Here is a 13,433-nt window from a genome sequence, read left to right on the forward strand (position 1 = left end):
TCCGAAGAAAAATGTTCAAATGTATGTAAAGTCTTCCTTCGGTCGTCCTCCCTCCTCATTCATTTCAACTGGAAACTTCCCTTGTTGTGAAGACGACGGAGAAACTGCACCCTTCTTCAATGATCCTGTCTTCAGCCACCGATCCATGTTAGAAGTAATAAACTGGTCAAAAATCGACTTATGAAATAGGTAGTTCACTGACAAAGCAAGTTTAACATTTAATGATACCTGGGGCCGCATACGTACCAGCGAGCGCTGTGATTGGTCGACAACCGCTCCGCGCATGCGTAAAAGGCTTCAGCGCATCTAGCGCCGTGAGCCGGCGCACAAACGACCCCCGTACTGTTGCGAAACAGTCCATCAGAGAAGCCGCATTCTCCGGCACTAAACTGTGTATGCGTTCTCACTTAGGAACCGCAAAGGCTGCTAGAGGATACGACCTGAAGTAAAAGTACACATGTTTTTCACACGAAAAAAATAGTTATGAATTTGATATTCACATTTTTATTCAAGAATTTTACTTATTATTTTACACGATTTGGTACCCCTAAGGGGTCCGCGGACCACACGTTGGGAAGCTTTGAGCCAGATTGCATGCTGGCATGCAACTCGCTAAAGAACATAAAGCCAAACAGACTGAATCAGCATGCGAGCCATACGAAATTATTATTTATAGTCTGATTTGGTCCAACAGAAATGGTTTGCGAAGACCTGTGACTGTGAAAACTATGGGTTTGCTTATAAATAACTTTTCTGTTACCGGCCGCGATTTTCTTTTTTTTTTTACATTTCACACGAGGCATTTCGGGAAACGATTCCCATTTTCAAGTGCTTTTTCCGCAGTGTATCATGCCATTTTTTCGTCGTGTTTTTGATGTGTGTGTGGTTCTGCTTCTTTGTTCTGTTGACTTTCCTGCAACGTATCAAAAAATGTGCAAATTTAGTTGATTATCGATCTTTATATATAGTCAGCGGCGAAATATGGAAGAATTTGTACTTAAAGTATTTTCTATGTTCCAATTTGTGCAGAGTCTCACACATGTCAAATATCACACACAATTTTTGTGTGTGTATACATCGAGAATAACAAACTGACATAAAGAGTTACAAAGATGTTTTCGGATGTAGTCAACAGAGATAATATTATGGGTCTCCAACATAATATGATATGCTTTTGTATAGAGGGCATGCATCTTAACATTCTGGATAATAATTTGCTTACATCTATTTACAATGGTGCTTATTTCTGTGTGTTACTATTTTTAACTAAACATACTGACGAAGCAGAAAAAGAAATCTTCTGATTCACTTTAAAGTTTTTCTGTAACGTAAATATATATCCAGTTCTTCTTAACAGATCTATTTTATGTCCTTTATTTAGTCGGTGGAGTAATTTAAGATTTTGCTCTATTCTTCTGTGTGTGTGTGTGTGTGTGTGTGTGTGTGTGTGTGTGTGTGTGTGTGCGTGTTGAAATCTCGGCTCATTTGTCATAGGTAGAACATGGAGCATTCTTAGCATGTTACTTTGTATATCTCAGATTCTGAGTATGGGTCATGATTACACTTTATGTACTGTAATCATTTTTGTTGTAGTTTATTAAAAATACGATTTTTGCTTCGTGGTTTTTAAAAATAATTCCAATCTTCCATAGTATATTACCAGTGTATAGGATGCTAGATACACATTTTTTTGTCTTTTTCTTCCATTGTGAGGTTTGTGCCTGAGACCGGTGTCAACCATGGAAGCAGTATAATCATTGGTAACTACAATATGTTTCACCATGTTTATTCCCTGTCGCAGGTATTCTTGATTCAGAGATATTTTAGTTGCTCCAAGTAGCACTGATCGATATGCTGCCTGATTATGGATGTTGCAGGTTGCAGGCATTGTGGTGTCGCTCGATGTATTTTTATATAAAATTTGAATGTGCACGTGTTGTTGCGTCTCGTAATATTTAGGACCTAAATAAATTGCTATTCATAAGTAGAATTTCGGGTCAACCGCACAGAGGTAGCGGAGTACGTTTCCTTATCACTGTTTAGTCCTACGAAATCCCGCGTTAAATCCTAAACCACACAGGCATGTTGCATGACTCCTTGTCACACAGTTGTGTTGATGCATCCGTCGAATGGCAAAACGTTGCTAGTACCTGCCCCGGTAGCTTCAGTTCGGTACAAATACAAAATAGGGAAGGATGGATATAGTCTTAACATACCTGTATTCGACTGGATCACACTGTCGGGGTGCTGACATACAACAAGCGATCCATCCTAATATTCTCATGCAAATCACAATTATACCCAAGGTTCTCAAACTTTGGGAGGGGGGGAGGGATGGAGGGAGATTGGGGGGGGGGGGGGGAGGATGGCTCTGAGCACTATGGGACTTAACTTCTGAGGTCATCAGTCCCCTAGAACTACTTAAAACGAACTAACCTAAAGACATCACACACATCCATGCCCGAGGCAGGATTCGAACCTGTGACCGTAGCGGTCGCGCGGTTCCAGACTGTAGCGCCTAGAACCGCTCGGCCAGGGTGGGGGTGCGGGGCGGGTAGGAGGAGGAGAGGAACGGAACTCACTACTTGTATGGGTGCAATTGCAAATTGAAGTTTTCTCATGTTCACGATAAGCATTAAAAATCGATTGTAATGTGCAGAAGTTTTGTATGGAAGAAAGTTCGATTCCTGCACTTCTTGTGATGGATGGGTTGTTTCTTAAAGCGCACCCTGATATAAGAAATGAATGAACTTCTTCGCTTTACACAACCTTCGAAATAGTGAAAATTGATGGAACAAAAACCAATTGCATTACGAGAAAATGTGTTTGCAGTCTTAAATTCGCAATTCACTTATGAGTTTTGGGTGAAGTGTTGTGGGTAAGTTCATGTTTAGCTGCTAAATTGCCTGGGAACAGTTATTATATTTCAGAAACGGTGAAAATAGTGACGGTAGTAGCTGAAAAAGAATTTTTTGGAACGCTAATACAAGATGGTGCAAATACTTTTCTCTTGGTTTCACATTATTGTGATCAACAGCGCCACAATTTAATAACTACTGGTCTTTACAAAATCACCTGCGTGGACTATAACAAACTTTATATTGGTGAAACAGGCAAGGGTATAGCAGCCAGACTGACCAACCGTGACCGTGACCAGAGATTACAAAATCGGACTCCACATTTGCTGAACACGTGCTGAGGGAAGGTGTCAAGAGTAAAGTAAACACATCCAGCAACGGAAAAAAAGGTTAACCTATAGGAGACACCTGAAACCAATAAGTATTTTGCAAAAAAACCCTCAGCTGGTTCCACATGATGAGTTACGACTGAGTATATCCCCATTCTTAAGGTACATATAACCCAGTGAACAAGAACACATCTATTGACCGCAAATCCAATAGTACATTTTCAGCTTAACACATGATAAACATACGCTGCAGTGTGGCATTATGCCTTGCTTTGTTTTCCATGTAGCTCTTAGCCTTACTGTAATGTCCAGGCTAGCTTAACTAGAATTTAGTTAGCATGCTCTTTGGGTAAGCCTGTTATAATTTGTGGTCTTTAATGTTTCTACTTCGGTTCATATACTCCTGGTGGCAGACAATGTAGCACACAAATGTACTCTGTAACACGGCCTCTGTTCTACAGCCAGAATTGGAGGACGAATGTCTCGTTCGTATCAGTAAACTGCAGACCGACAGTTCTATAGTACTGGTCCCGAGTTCCGTTAACTATTTCTAAACACTACACTGTTCCAACCTGCTGCCCTCTATCGGAGAACTGGGAGCCTGGCCGTCCTCAAACGCTTTTCAAAAGTCCCTGACAGCCCTTCAAACTCAGCTCGATGGTTCCTTAGCGCGCACGCAGCGAAGCTCGGCCATTCAGCCTCGGGCCAGCCCCCTCGCTGGGGATCGCTCCCCAGCTTCTCCAGAACTCACGGTCAGAACTCAGAATGCCCCACGCCATCTCCACTAAGCCTCCCAACACACGGGGACTACTCGCTCTTCCCAGGGCCGGCATACCGTTAGCCGGAAACCTGGACTGCCACTTGACGTTTCAGGTATTCCCTTCCACAGAGTGGCAGCCCGCCTTTGGGATGACTGAAGGATGAGCTGAATTGGAAAATATGATCAAAGAGTGTTCAGTGAAATATTTAATGAAAATTTCACCGAATACTTCACTACGATAGCTCTGGAATACTCATTTATCCCATTAAATACGTTTATTTGGTTCAAAAAAATGGTTCAAATGGCTCTGAGCACTATGCGACTTAACATCTGTGGCCATCAGTCCCCTAGAACTTAGAACTAATTAAACCTAACTAACCTAAGGACATCACACACATCCATGCCCGAGGCAGGATACGAACCTGCGACCGTAGCGGTCCCGCGGTTACAGACTGTAGCGCCTAGAACCGCACGGCCACCCCGGCCGGCAAATACGTTTACTCTCCGTCATTATAACAACCACAGAGCGTTTTATGTTAATCTGCTTGTCAGCTGCAACAACTGAATATCTCTCTGTAGTAAAAGAAATACACGGTAACAAAAAAAGCACATTGGCATTTATATGACCAGAACCTGAACGGGTAAATTCTTAAACGGTTTCTACTGGTACCAAGGCACAGCAAATGAAAAGTTCAGTACGTTATTGTACAGCAAATGAAAAGTTTAGTACGTTATTATTTTTTGCCTGTTTGAATCAGAAAATATAGTGGTAGTAACAATGGGTCTGTTGTTATAAGTCGTCTGTTTCGGTTTCCCGATGTAGTTTCGCTCACTGCTCTCGACTTCTCTTAACCCCGAGCCACCACTAGCCGAAAATTCCGCACTGCAATCTGTCAATCTGCAGAGTTCGATGAGGGCATCGTGGTCGTTCCTGAGCTGATGAAGCGGCCGAATCTGTAATTGTTTCCAGATCTCTCTCACAACAACGGCCTCCCGGAAGTTTGGATTACAGGAGTACGCCACTACTCCCAGCCTAAGAAATGTGGAACGCTTCACGATTTTGCGTGTCATCCTTGCGCAGGAGCCATGCTAATCTTCTCTGTATCGTTTCAATTTTAGTATATGTACCGCCGAAGCGAGTACAAACTGTGTGCTGGACCGAGACTCGAACTCAGGACCTTCGCATTTCGCGAGCAAGTGCTCTACCGGCTTTTTTTTTCATTAGTCTCATTTGTTTGTTCACTCTGATATTCTTTTATCGTGATGTAGCATTCTGAATTCTGAATGTATTTTGTTCTTAAACTGTCGGTTATTATTTAATCCTGTTTACACTACCACAAAATGAGCGTACCGGTGTGTGTTCAACAGGTTTTGAATACGTTAGCTTCAGTTGAAAAATAAAAAAAATAAAAATGTGGTGACGTAGAAGTGCCCACTGGTTGTGATGCCCCTAATATGGTTCTCCGTAGTCGTGATTAAGTTTTTTAGAAGATCTCCATCACCACAGAACAGAGATGGAACTCAGTGTATCGTCTTTGTACAACGGCAGTTCTAACATCGACGCGCCGATGTATCATGAGCCATTACCGTTTCAGTCTCCTTCGGACTAATGTTCTAGCAGTAATGGCTCGGTAACATCTTTGCCATTGAATGCATATGTTAGCATTTTTGTAGGTAGTGCGCTCCACCCCTTAGCGTTTCAGTAATTAAAGGAAATTTTGTACGTGTGTAAGGTTTTCAGAAATAATTGCAACGAGTCGCCTTTATTTTATCGTGGCCATCTTCGCTTCAGATGGTAATCTCTTTTAGTGATTGTTTCTGTGTTTCTGGCATTGTGGGTGTCACATAGCTGTGGCAAGATAAAGAAAAAAAAGTAAGCACCAAATGGCGCGGGCGCGCGCGCTCTCGCACAAACACACACGCACAAGCGCGCGCGCCCATCTCTTAAACCACTCTTCCAAATGTCTACCTAACATTATCTTTAGCCGGCCGGAGTGGCCGGGCGGTTCTGGGCGCTACAGTCTGGAGCCGAGTGACAGCTACGGTCGCAGGTTACAATCCTGCCTCGGGCATGGAGGTGTGTGATGTCCTTAGGTTAGTTAGGTTTAATTTGTTCCAAGTTCTAGGCGACTGATGACCTCAGAAGTTAAGTCGCTTAGTGCTCAGAGCCATTTGAACCAACATTATCTTTAAATTAGGCCACCAGCATGTTGAAGCTCTGATGTTCACGGAATCGTGATTGTACGCAGATGTGCACTTCTTCGTCCGAAGTAAATCATGGACACGAATGTCTTCTTTCAGGCTCCAAAAATATGGAAATCGAATGGGGAGAAACCGAGACCGTACGGAGGATGTGTACTGGCTTCCCAGAAAAGCCGTCGGTTTCCTTCGGGCGAATAGGTGTACGACGGAGTACAATCACTTTCCGTAGGCAACCGTAAAGATTTTTCCACGAAGTCATTGATCATCTTATCTCACAGCGGAATAAATGTATTAACTCTTATGATGACTGTTTTTGAAATAACAAACAGTTTACTTTCTTTTTTTCTATCTGTCACGTTGTCATTTGACTCCCGCCTCATACATGACAAGATCGATTTGCAGACATTATTTATGGTTATTAGCATTCACGGATTTAAGACTGATACACACATTACTCAGCGAAACATAATTTTTATTTTCCATATATATTACAGTACTAAATAAACTTTGCTACATGCGACTTCCTTTACAGGATGTAAACAAAGTAAAGTTGATGTTCAAAGAAGCTGCGTTGGAGCAGAGATTTTCTTTTGTCTAACTTCTTTCATGTGCCTTTTCGAAAGTTGCACCTGACAGTAACTTTATGTAGATTGAAATTACATTCATTATTACAGAAATAAAATGTATTTATTGTTGTAGAATTAATTTGTAATATTTTTTTACTAGATTTCAGGATGATATTTCGTCTTCAATTTTTCGTACTGTAGTTATGCTTAATAAGTTTATTCTTATTTAACACACATTGATTATGACTTAGACATCAGAGTTCAGCATGTTGTTGACTTCATTTAATGATAATGTTAAGTGGGCATTTAGAAGAGTGGTGTAGTGTGTGTGTGTGTGTGTGTGTGTGTGTGTGTGTGTGTGTGTGTGTGTGTGTGTGTGTGTGTTTGTGTTTGTAGACCCAAGTATATCAGCGCAAGCTGTCAAAAGGAAATATGAAACAACATTGGTCAAAAATGAAATTAGGGCTAATTATGAACATAAAGACGAGTTACGCAGGTACCTACTGCTCTACAAAATTGTAAAATTCGTATATATAGTTCGCCAACCTGTGGAAAGGAAAATGCTAAAAATATCATCCAAACAAAAGGAAAAGCTCTTGCTCTTGATTGCCAAAAAAATCACCAATTCTTATTCTAATTGACCTACTGAACTACATGAATTTTTTGGCAAAGTTGCCAACACAACCAGCTTTGATTTTAATAATACCGTTCTAGATATGCTATATAAGGGTCTTACATACAATACAGCCACAAAAATTGACAAAAATTAAGTTAAATACCTAATTACTAACATCAAAATATCCCGAATATCAATACACTAAGTCAAGATTCTCAAAATGCTCTAGCTCGCAAACCAAATAAAATGAGCAACAGAAATAGGGTTACACATTTTTTTCTGTAACACTATTATCCGAACAACAAATCAAATACACTGCCTGACAAAAAAAGGTGAAACATCTAAAAAACATCGTCGTAAATACACGTACACATCATCAGTGGATGTGTATATGGTCACAGCTGCAATCCTCTGGGACATGTAGAATGACCAACAGTGTGCACTGGTGTTTTTCGTGTTTAATGTTCTTACCAAACCTGGTAGGGTATATCAGGGGCGCGAACAGCGTCTAATGTTGATGTCGAGCAGCTGCATCGAAGAAATATTGTGCGATTTACACAATACGATCCGGTGGCAAACCCGATAAGCGTATTTGCAACAGATCCGACGGGAAAGTATGAAAAGTCACATTGAATAATCACTTTGAAGGGCACTGAGATTCCGCATACTCGTATGAGACAGCATTATCAGCACGTGCCAGTGTTTGAAAGGGGGCTCATTGACGGTCTCTGTTTGGTCGGCTCATCAAATCGTGCTGTATCCAGATCTGTGGCGCATTCGCATGTGACAGTGGCCCGATGGTGGACTGCATGGAAACGTGAGGGAAGGCATCCTCTTCAAGGTTCCTGACCAACCCAACACAGGATTGAGATATTGTGCACCAAGCACATCGTAACCCCTTTATATCTGTACCTGCCGTACGAGAAAAAGTAACAGACTCTTTGCTTTCTGTGTCATTCCGCACCATTAAGCGGAAACTAGCAAAAGCCAGACTTGGGAATTGCCATCCCAAGCATAGATTGCCGTTAACACAACACAAACATCTGCATTTGGAGAGGTGCGTGACGGAGAAGCATGGACTACTGGGGAACGAGAAAGACGTGCATTATCTTCAGCGATGAACTGCAGTTTGTGCTATGTGTCAGGTGCATGGTGTAAGTTCGCCTTTATTCTTGTTGGGCATGCGAATGCATACTGGTCTGGAAACATGGTTTGTTTTTGTAAAAATATTTGTATTATATATTGTGTATGTTTGCTGTAAAAGTGTTCTAGATCCACCGTTGGATAGCAAAAAGAGTTTAACACACGAAGTACCAGCGAGGCAGTCACTGCTCATAGCAGAAACCAGAGAGGTAATAAAAGTGCGGGGTAGCCGGCCACCGTCGAAGGTCGATGATGATAATGAAATCATAGTCAAAAGTCGTGGTGGCGTTACGTGTTTGTTCACAATAACAGTTCCGAACGACTTTTACTTGGAAAGGATATAAGTCCACGCTTGAGCTTAGTAGGAGTCAATTCGTCAGAAGACGACAGGTCGTAGTCCGTTTTGGTTGAGTCTGATTTGTGGCCTGCTGGGGCCAGACCTTCTGAAAACAGAGTTTCAGGTTCGAGGAGTCGAATGCTGTGAAGAGATTCCCGGAAACTGACGAGGCTTGGAGGTTGTTTCACCCAACACCGATCTATGACTGATTTTGTTCGAGTAGGTTCCGCTGGTAGTATGTACTCCTACGAATTGTTTCGTACTGACAAGGGAGATATTTATTAATAGTGTTTTCTGGGTAGAAATGCTGATTAATGGATTACAGGGAACAAAATGAAGTAGCGAAGTCTTCGTTTGGTCCTAGTTATTGGTGTAAATAATTGAATCAGAAATTATACGAATTTTGTCCGTGTCGTCCTGCTAGTTGACTGAAAGCACTTCGAGGGGTAATTGGGTTATTGTTCTTATTTTGTGGGGATTGGATGGTTTTGTGATGCTTCGAGCGAGGTAATTGTCTCGAGCGCGTATTTCTGGATGTATAGGCGCTAGCAGATTACGACCGGAATTACTTGGCTTGTTGACACTGACTTCGCTCACAATAATTTTAGTTGATCTAGCTATCGATCGCTCTTTAAATTGAAACCCAGTAAAGAGGTGCCACCGAACGAACAACACGTAGCAAAACTGAGACTTGACTATTAAAGACGATGGCTTTGATGAATTATAACAGTTTCAGGGACCAAAGAAGCGGTGGCACGTGTTGTTTTTGTTGTTGTTGTTGTTGTTGTGGTCTTCAGTCCTGAGACTGGTTTGATGCAGTTCTCCATGCTACTCTATCCTATGCAAGCTCTTTCATCTTCCAGTACATACTGCAGCCTACATCCTTCTGAATCTGCTTAGTGTATCCATCTCTTGGTCTCCCTCTATGATTTTTACCCTCCACGCTGCCCCCCAATGCTAAATTTGTGATCCTTTGATGCCTCAGAACTTGTCCTACCAACCGATCCCTTATTCTAGTCAAGTTGTGCCACAAACTTCTCTTCTCCCCAATCCTAATCAATACCTCCTCATTAGTTACGTGATCTGCCCACCTAATCTTCAACATTCTCCTGTAGCACCACATTTCGAAAGGTTCTGTTCTCTTCTTGTCCAAACTATTTATCGTCCATGTTTCACTTCCATACATGGCTACACTCCATACAAATACTTTCAGAAACGACTTTCTGACACTTAAATCTATACTCGATTTAACAAATTTCTCTTCTTCAGGAACGCTTTCCTTGCCATTGCTAGTGCACATTTTACATGCTCTCTACTTCGACCGTCATCAGTTATTTTGCTCCCCAAATAGCAAAACTCCTTTACTACTTTAAGTGTCTCGTTTCCTAATCTAAATCCCTCAGCATCACCCGAATTAATTCGACTACATTCCATTATCCTAGTTTTGCTTTTGTTGATGTTGACCTTATATCCTCTTTTCAAGACACTATCCATTCCGTTCAACTCTCTTCCAAGTCATTTGCTGTCTCTGACAGAATTACAATGTCATCGGCGAACCGCAACATTTTTATCTCTTCTCCATGGATTTTAATACCTACTCAGAATTTTTCTTTTGTTTCCTTTACTGCTTGCTCAATATACAGATTGAATAACATCGGGGAGAGACTACGACCCTGTCTCACTCCCTTCCCAACCACTGATTGCCTTTCATGTCCCTCGACTCTTATAACTGCCATCTGGTTTCTGTACAAACTGTAAATACCCTTTCGCTCCCTGTCATATAATTTGCTATTAAGATAGTCAAAGCGGGGAAAGAAAGATAATTAAATAATAAGCGACTGAATAAAAAGAAAATTAATTAAAGGCTTCAAATGGCTCTGAGCACTATGGGGCTTAACTGCTGTGCTCATCAGTCCCCTAGAACTTAGAACTACTTAAACCTAACTAACCTAAAGACATCACACACATCCATGCCCGAGGCAGGATTCGAACCAGCGACCGTAGCGGTCACGCGGTTCCACACTGTAGCGCTTAGAACCGCTCGGCCACTTCGGCCGGCAAAATTACTTAAAGGAAAAGAATTGAAATCACTCTTAACTGCGAATTGAGTTTAGTACAGAAAGATAACTTTTGTTAGGCAACTCCTTTCCGTAGTTACTGAGTGTGTTCGCAGATAATCAGAGACTGCATTATCGCCGCGATACATTACCACCAGCTAACAAATCAACAGATTTTCCGAATTAAGAAGAGGTATGTACATAAAAAAGACAATATTTCCATACGATCGTAGTGACATCGTATTAAAAAGAAAGAAAGATCAATTTTTATCATATCAATAGTAAACGAAAAACAATCGGCATCAAATTAAATCGCCAATACTCTGTAGCAGTCGAGGATGATCACAGACTAAACGCTCAAAGATGTACTTTATTTGCAGCGATTGAATTTGTCGCTACGTATAAACAAAAGGGAACAATTTTCACCTACTTCATTAGGAAGAGTTTTTTCAAAGTTTTTGCTCGTAAGTATATTTTTGCTCATAAAAGTGCCTCTTAATATTAATCTGAACGAAAATGATTTGTTAATTGTTCATTAGTCTCGAGTAGGATCTGTGGTAATTCAATTGTTGACGTACGTCGTTTAAGCCGGTGTTGCGCATTGTAAAGTCGAGCATAAATCTCCCATTTAACCAACAATATGTATGTATTCATTAAAAAAGAGTAGGTTTGTGTAGTATGGGTTTACGTATATTACAACTTTTGGTCAGAAACACTAAGGTCTTAATAAACCTGGAATCTAACGCGAAGAGCAAGGCGTAACGATTAACAATAATGTCTATTATAATTACGTACTTCTGGTTTGCGGGACGATAGTTGTACCAACAGTTGTGCCAATATTGGTAACAACAGGAAGTTAGTCAAACAATGTGAGACGTCTTGTATAGTGGCTCACTGTGTTATAACATCTTAGGACTCTGGTTTACAAGCCGACACAATGCAAGTTCTGCACTGCCACGGATGACCATCGTCCGGGCGAGTATAGCGGCGACATTCTTCCAATATTCGGAGAGACACAACGATGTTACTCGTGGCGCCATGGTGTGGGTAGCCATCGGGTATGACTTCAGGTCACGGCTGATAGTTATTGAAAAACTTTTATAGGCACAACACTACGTCTCAGACATCCTGCGTTCTCGTGTGTTACGTCTCAAGTGACAGTATGATTGTGCCATTTTCCAACAGGACAATGCTCGTCCAGACAGGACGTGTGTCTATGAATTATCCACGTGATTCTGAGGCACGCCCCACATCTGCCCCCGACAACAAGAGACAAGCTCGGCCGTCTTCTCTGTTCCTGTATTAGTATCCAGGACGTCAAGGAACAGTTGCATCAGACGCTGGCCAGCTGACCCCACTAGAGGATGAAACGTATTTATAACATCTTTCTCAAGCTAATCTGTGCATGCATCCCAGCCAGAGAGAGGACAGTGGAATGTTGATAGGTGACTCATACTGCCAAGTTCTTTGTACACTACTGGCCATTAACATTGCTACACCACGAAGATGACGTGCTACAGATGCAAAATTTAACCGACAGGAAGAAGATGCGGTGATATGCAAACGATTTGCTTATCAGAGCCTTCACACAAGGTTGGCGCCGCTGGCGACACCTACAACATGCTGACATGAGAAAAGTTTCCAACCGATTTCTCATTCACAAACAGCAGTTGACCGGCGTTGCCTGGTGAAACTTCGTTGTGATGCTTCGTGTAAATGCATACCATCTCGTTTCAGATTTTGATAAAGGTCGTATTGTAGCCTATCGCGATTGCGGTTTATTGTATCGCGACATTTCTGCTTGCGTTGGTGGAGATCTAACGACTGTTAGCAGAATATGGAATCGGTGGGTTCAGGAGGGTAATACGGAGCGCCGTGCTGGATCTCAACGGCCTCGTATCACTAGCAGTCGAGATAACAGGCATCTCATCCGCACGGCTGTAACGGATCGTGCAGCCACGTCTCGATCCCTGATTCAACAGGTGGGGACGTTTGCAAGACAACAACCATCTGGACGAACAGTTCGACGACGTTTGCAGCAGCATGGACTATCAGGTCGGAGACCATGGCTGCGGTTACCCTTGACGCTGCATCACAGGCAGGAGCACCTGCGATGGTGTACTCAACGACAAACCTGGGTGCACGATTGGCAAAACGTCATTTTTTTCGGATGAATCCAGGTTCAGTTTACAGCATCAAGATGGACGCATCCGTGTTTGGCGACATCGCGGTGAACGCACATTGCAAGTGTGTATTCGTCATCGCCATACTGGCATATCACCCGGCGTGATGGTATGGGGTGCCATTGGTTACACGTGTCGGTCACCTCTTGTTCGCATTGACGGCACTTTGAACAGTGGACGTTACATTTCAGATATGTTAAGATCCGTGGCTCTACCCTTCATTCGATCCCTCCGAAAGCCTACATTTCAGTAGGATAATGCACGATTGCATGTTGCACTTCCTGTACAGGCCTTTGTGGATACAGAAAATGTTTGACTGCTGCCCTGGCCAGCACATTCTCCCGATCTCTCACCAACTGAAAACGTCTGGTCAATGGTGGCC

At 42.2% G+C, this 13,433-nt stretch overlaps 1 protein-coding gene and 1 non-coding gene across 3 annotated transcripts in view; both read right to left on the reverse strand.

The window, feature by feature from the left end:
• LOC126361386 (myosin-I heavy chain) overlaps nt 1-13,433 on the reverse strand; it is a 783,760-nt gene that overhangs the window by 721,026 nt on the left and 49,301 nt on the right. The gene's annotated exons all lie outside the window — the stretch shown is intronic.
• Nucleotides 4,984-5,090, reverse strand: LOC126286409 (U6 spliceosomal RNA). The gene has a single exon (XR_007551693.1). It is a non-coding gene; the product is annotated as a U6 spliceosomal RNA (small nuclear RNA).

The sequence above is a fragment of the Schistocerca gregaria genome, chromosome 1 (genome assembly GCF_023897955.1).
Source record: "Schistocerca gregaria isolate iqSchGreg1 chromosome 1, iqSchGreg1.2, whole genome shotgun sequence".
NCBI lineage: Eukaryota > Metazoa > Arthropoda > Insecta > Orthoptera > Acrididae > Schistocerca > Schistocerca gregaria.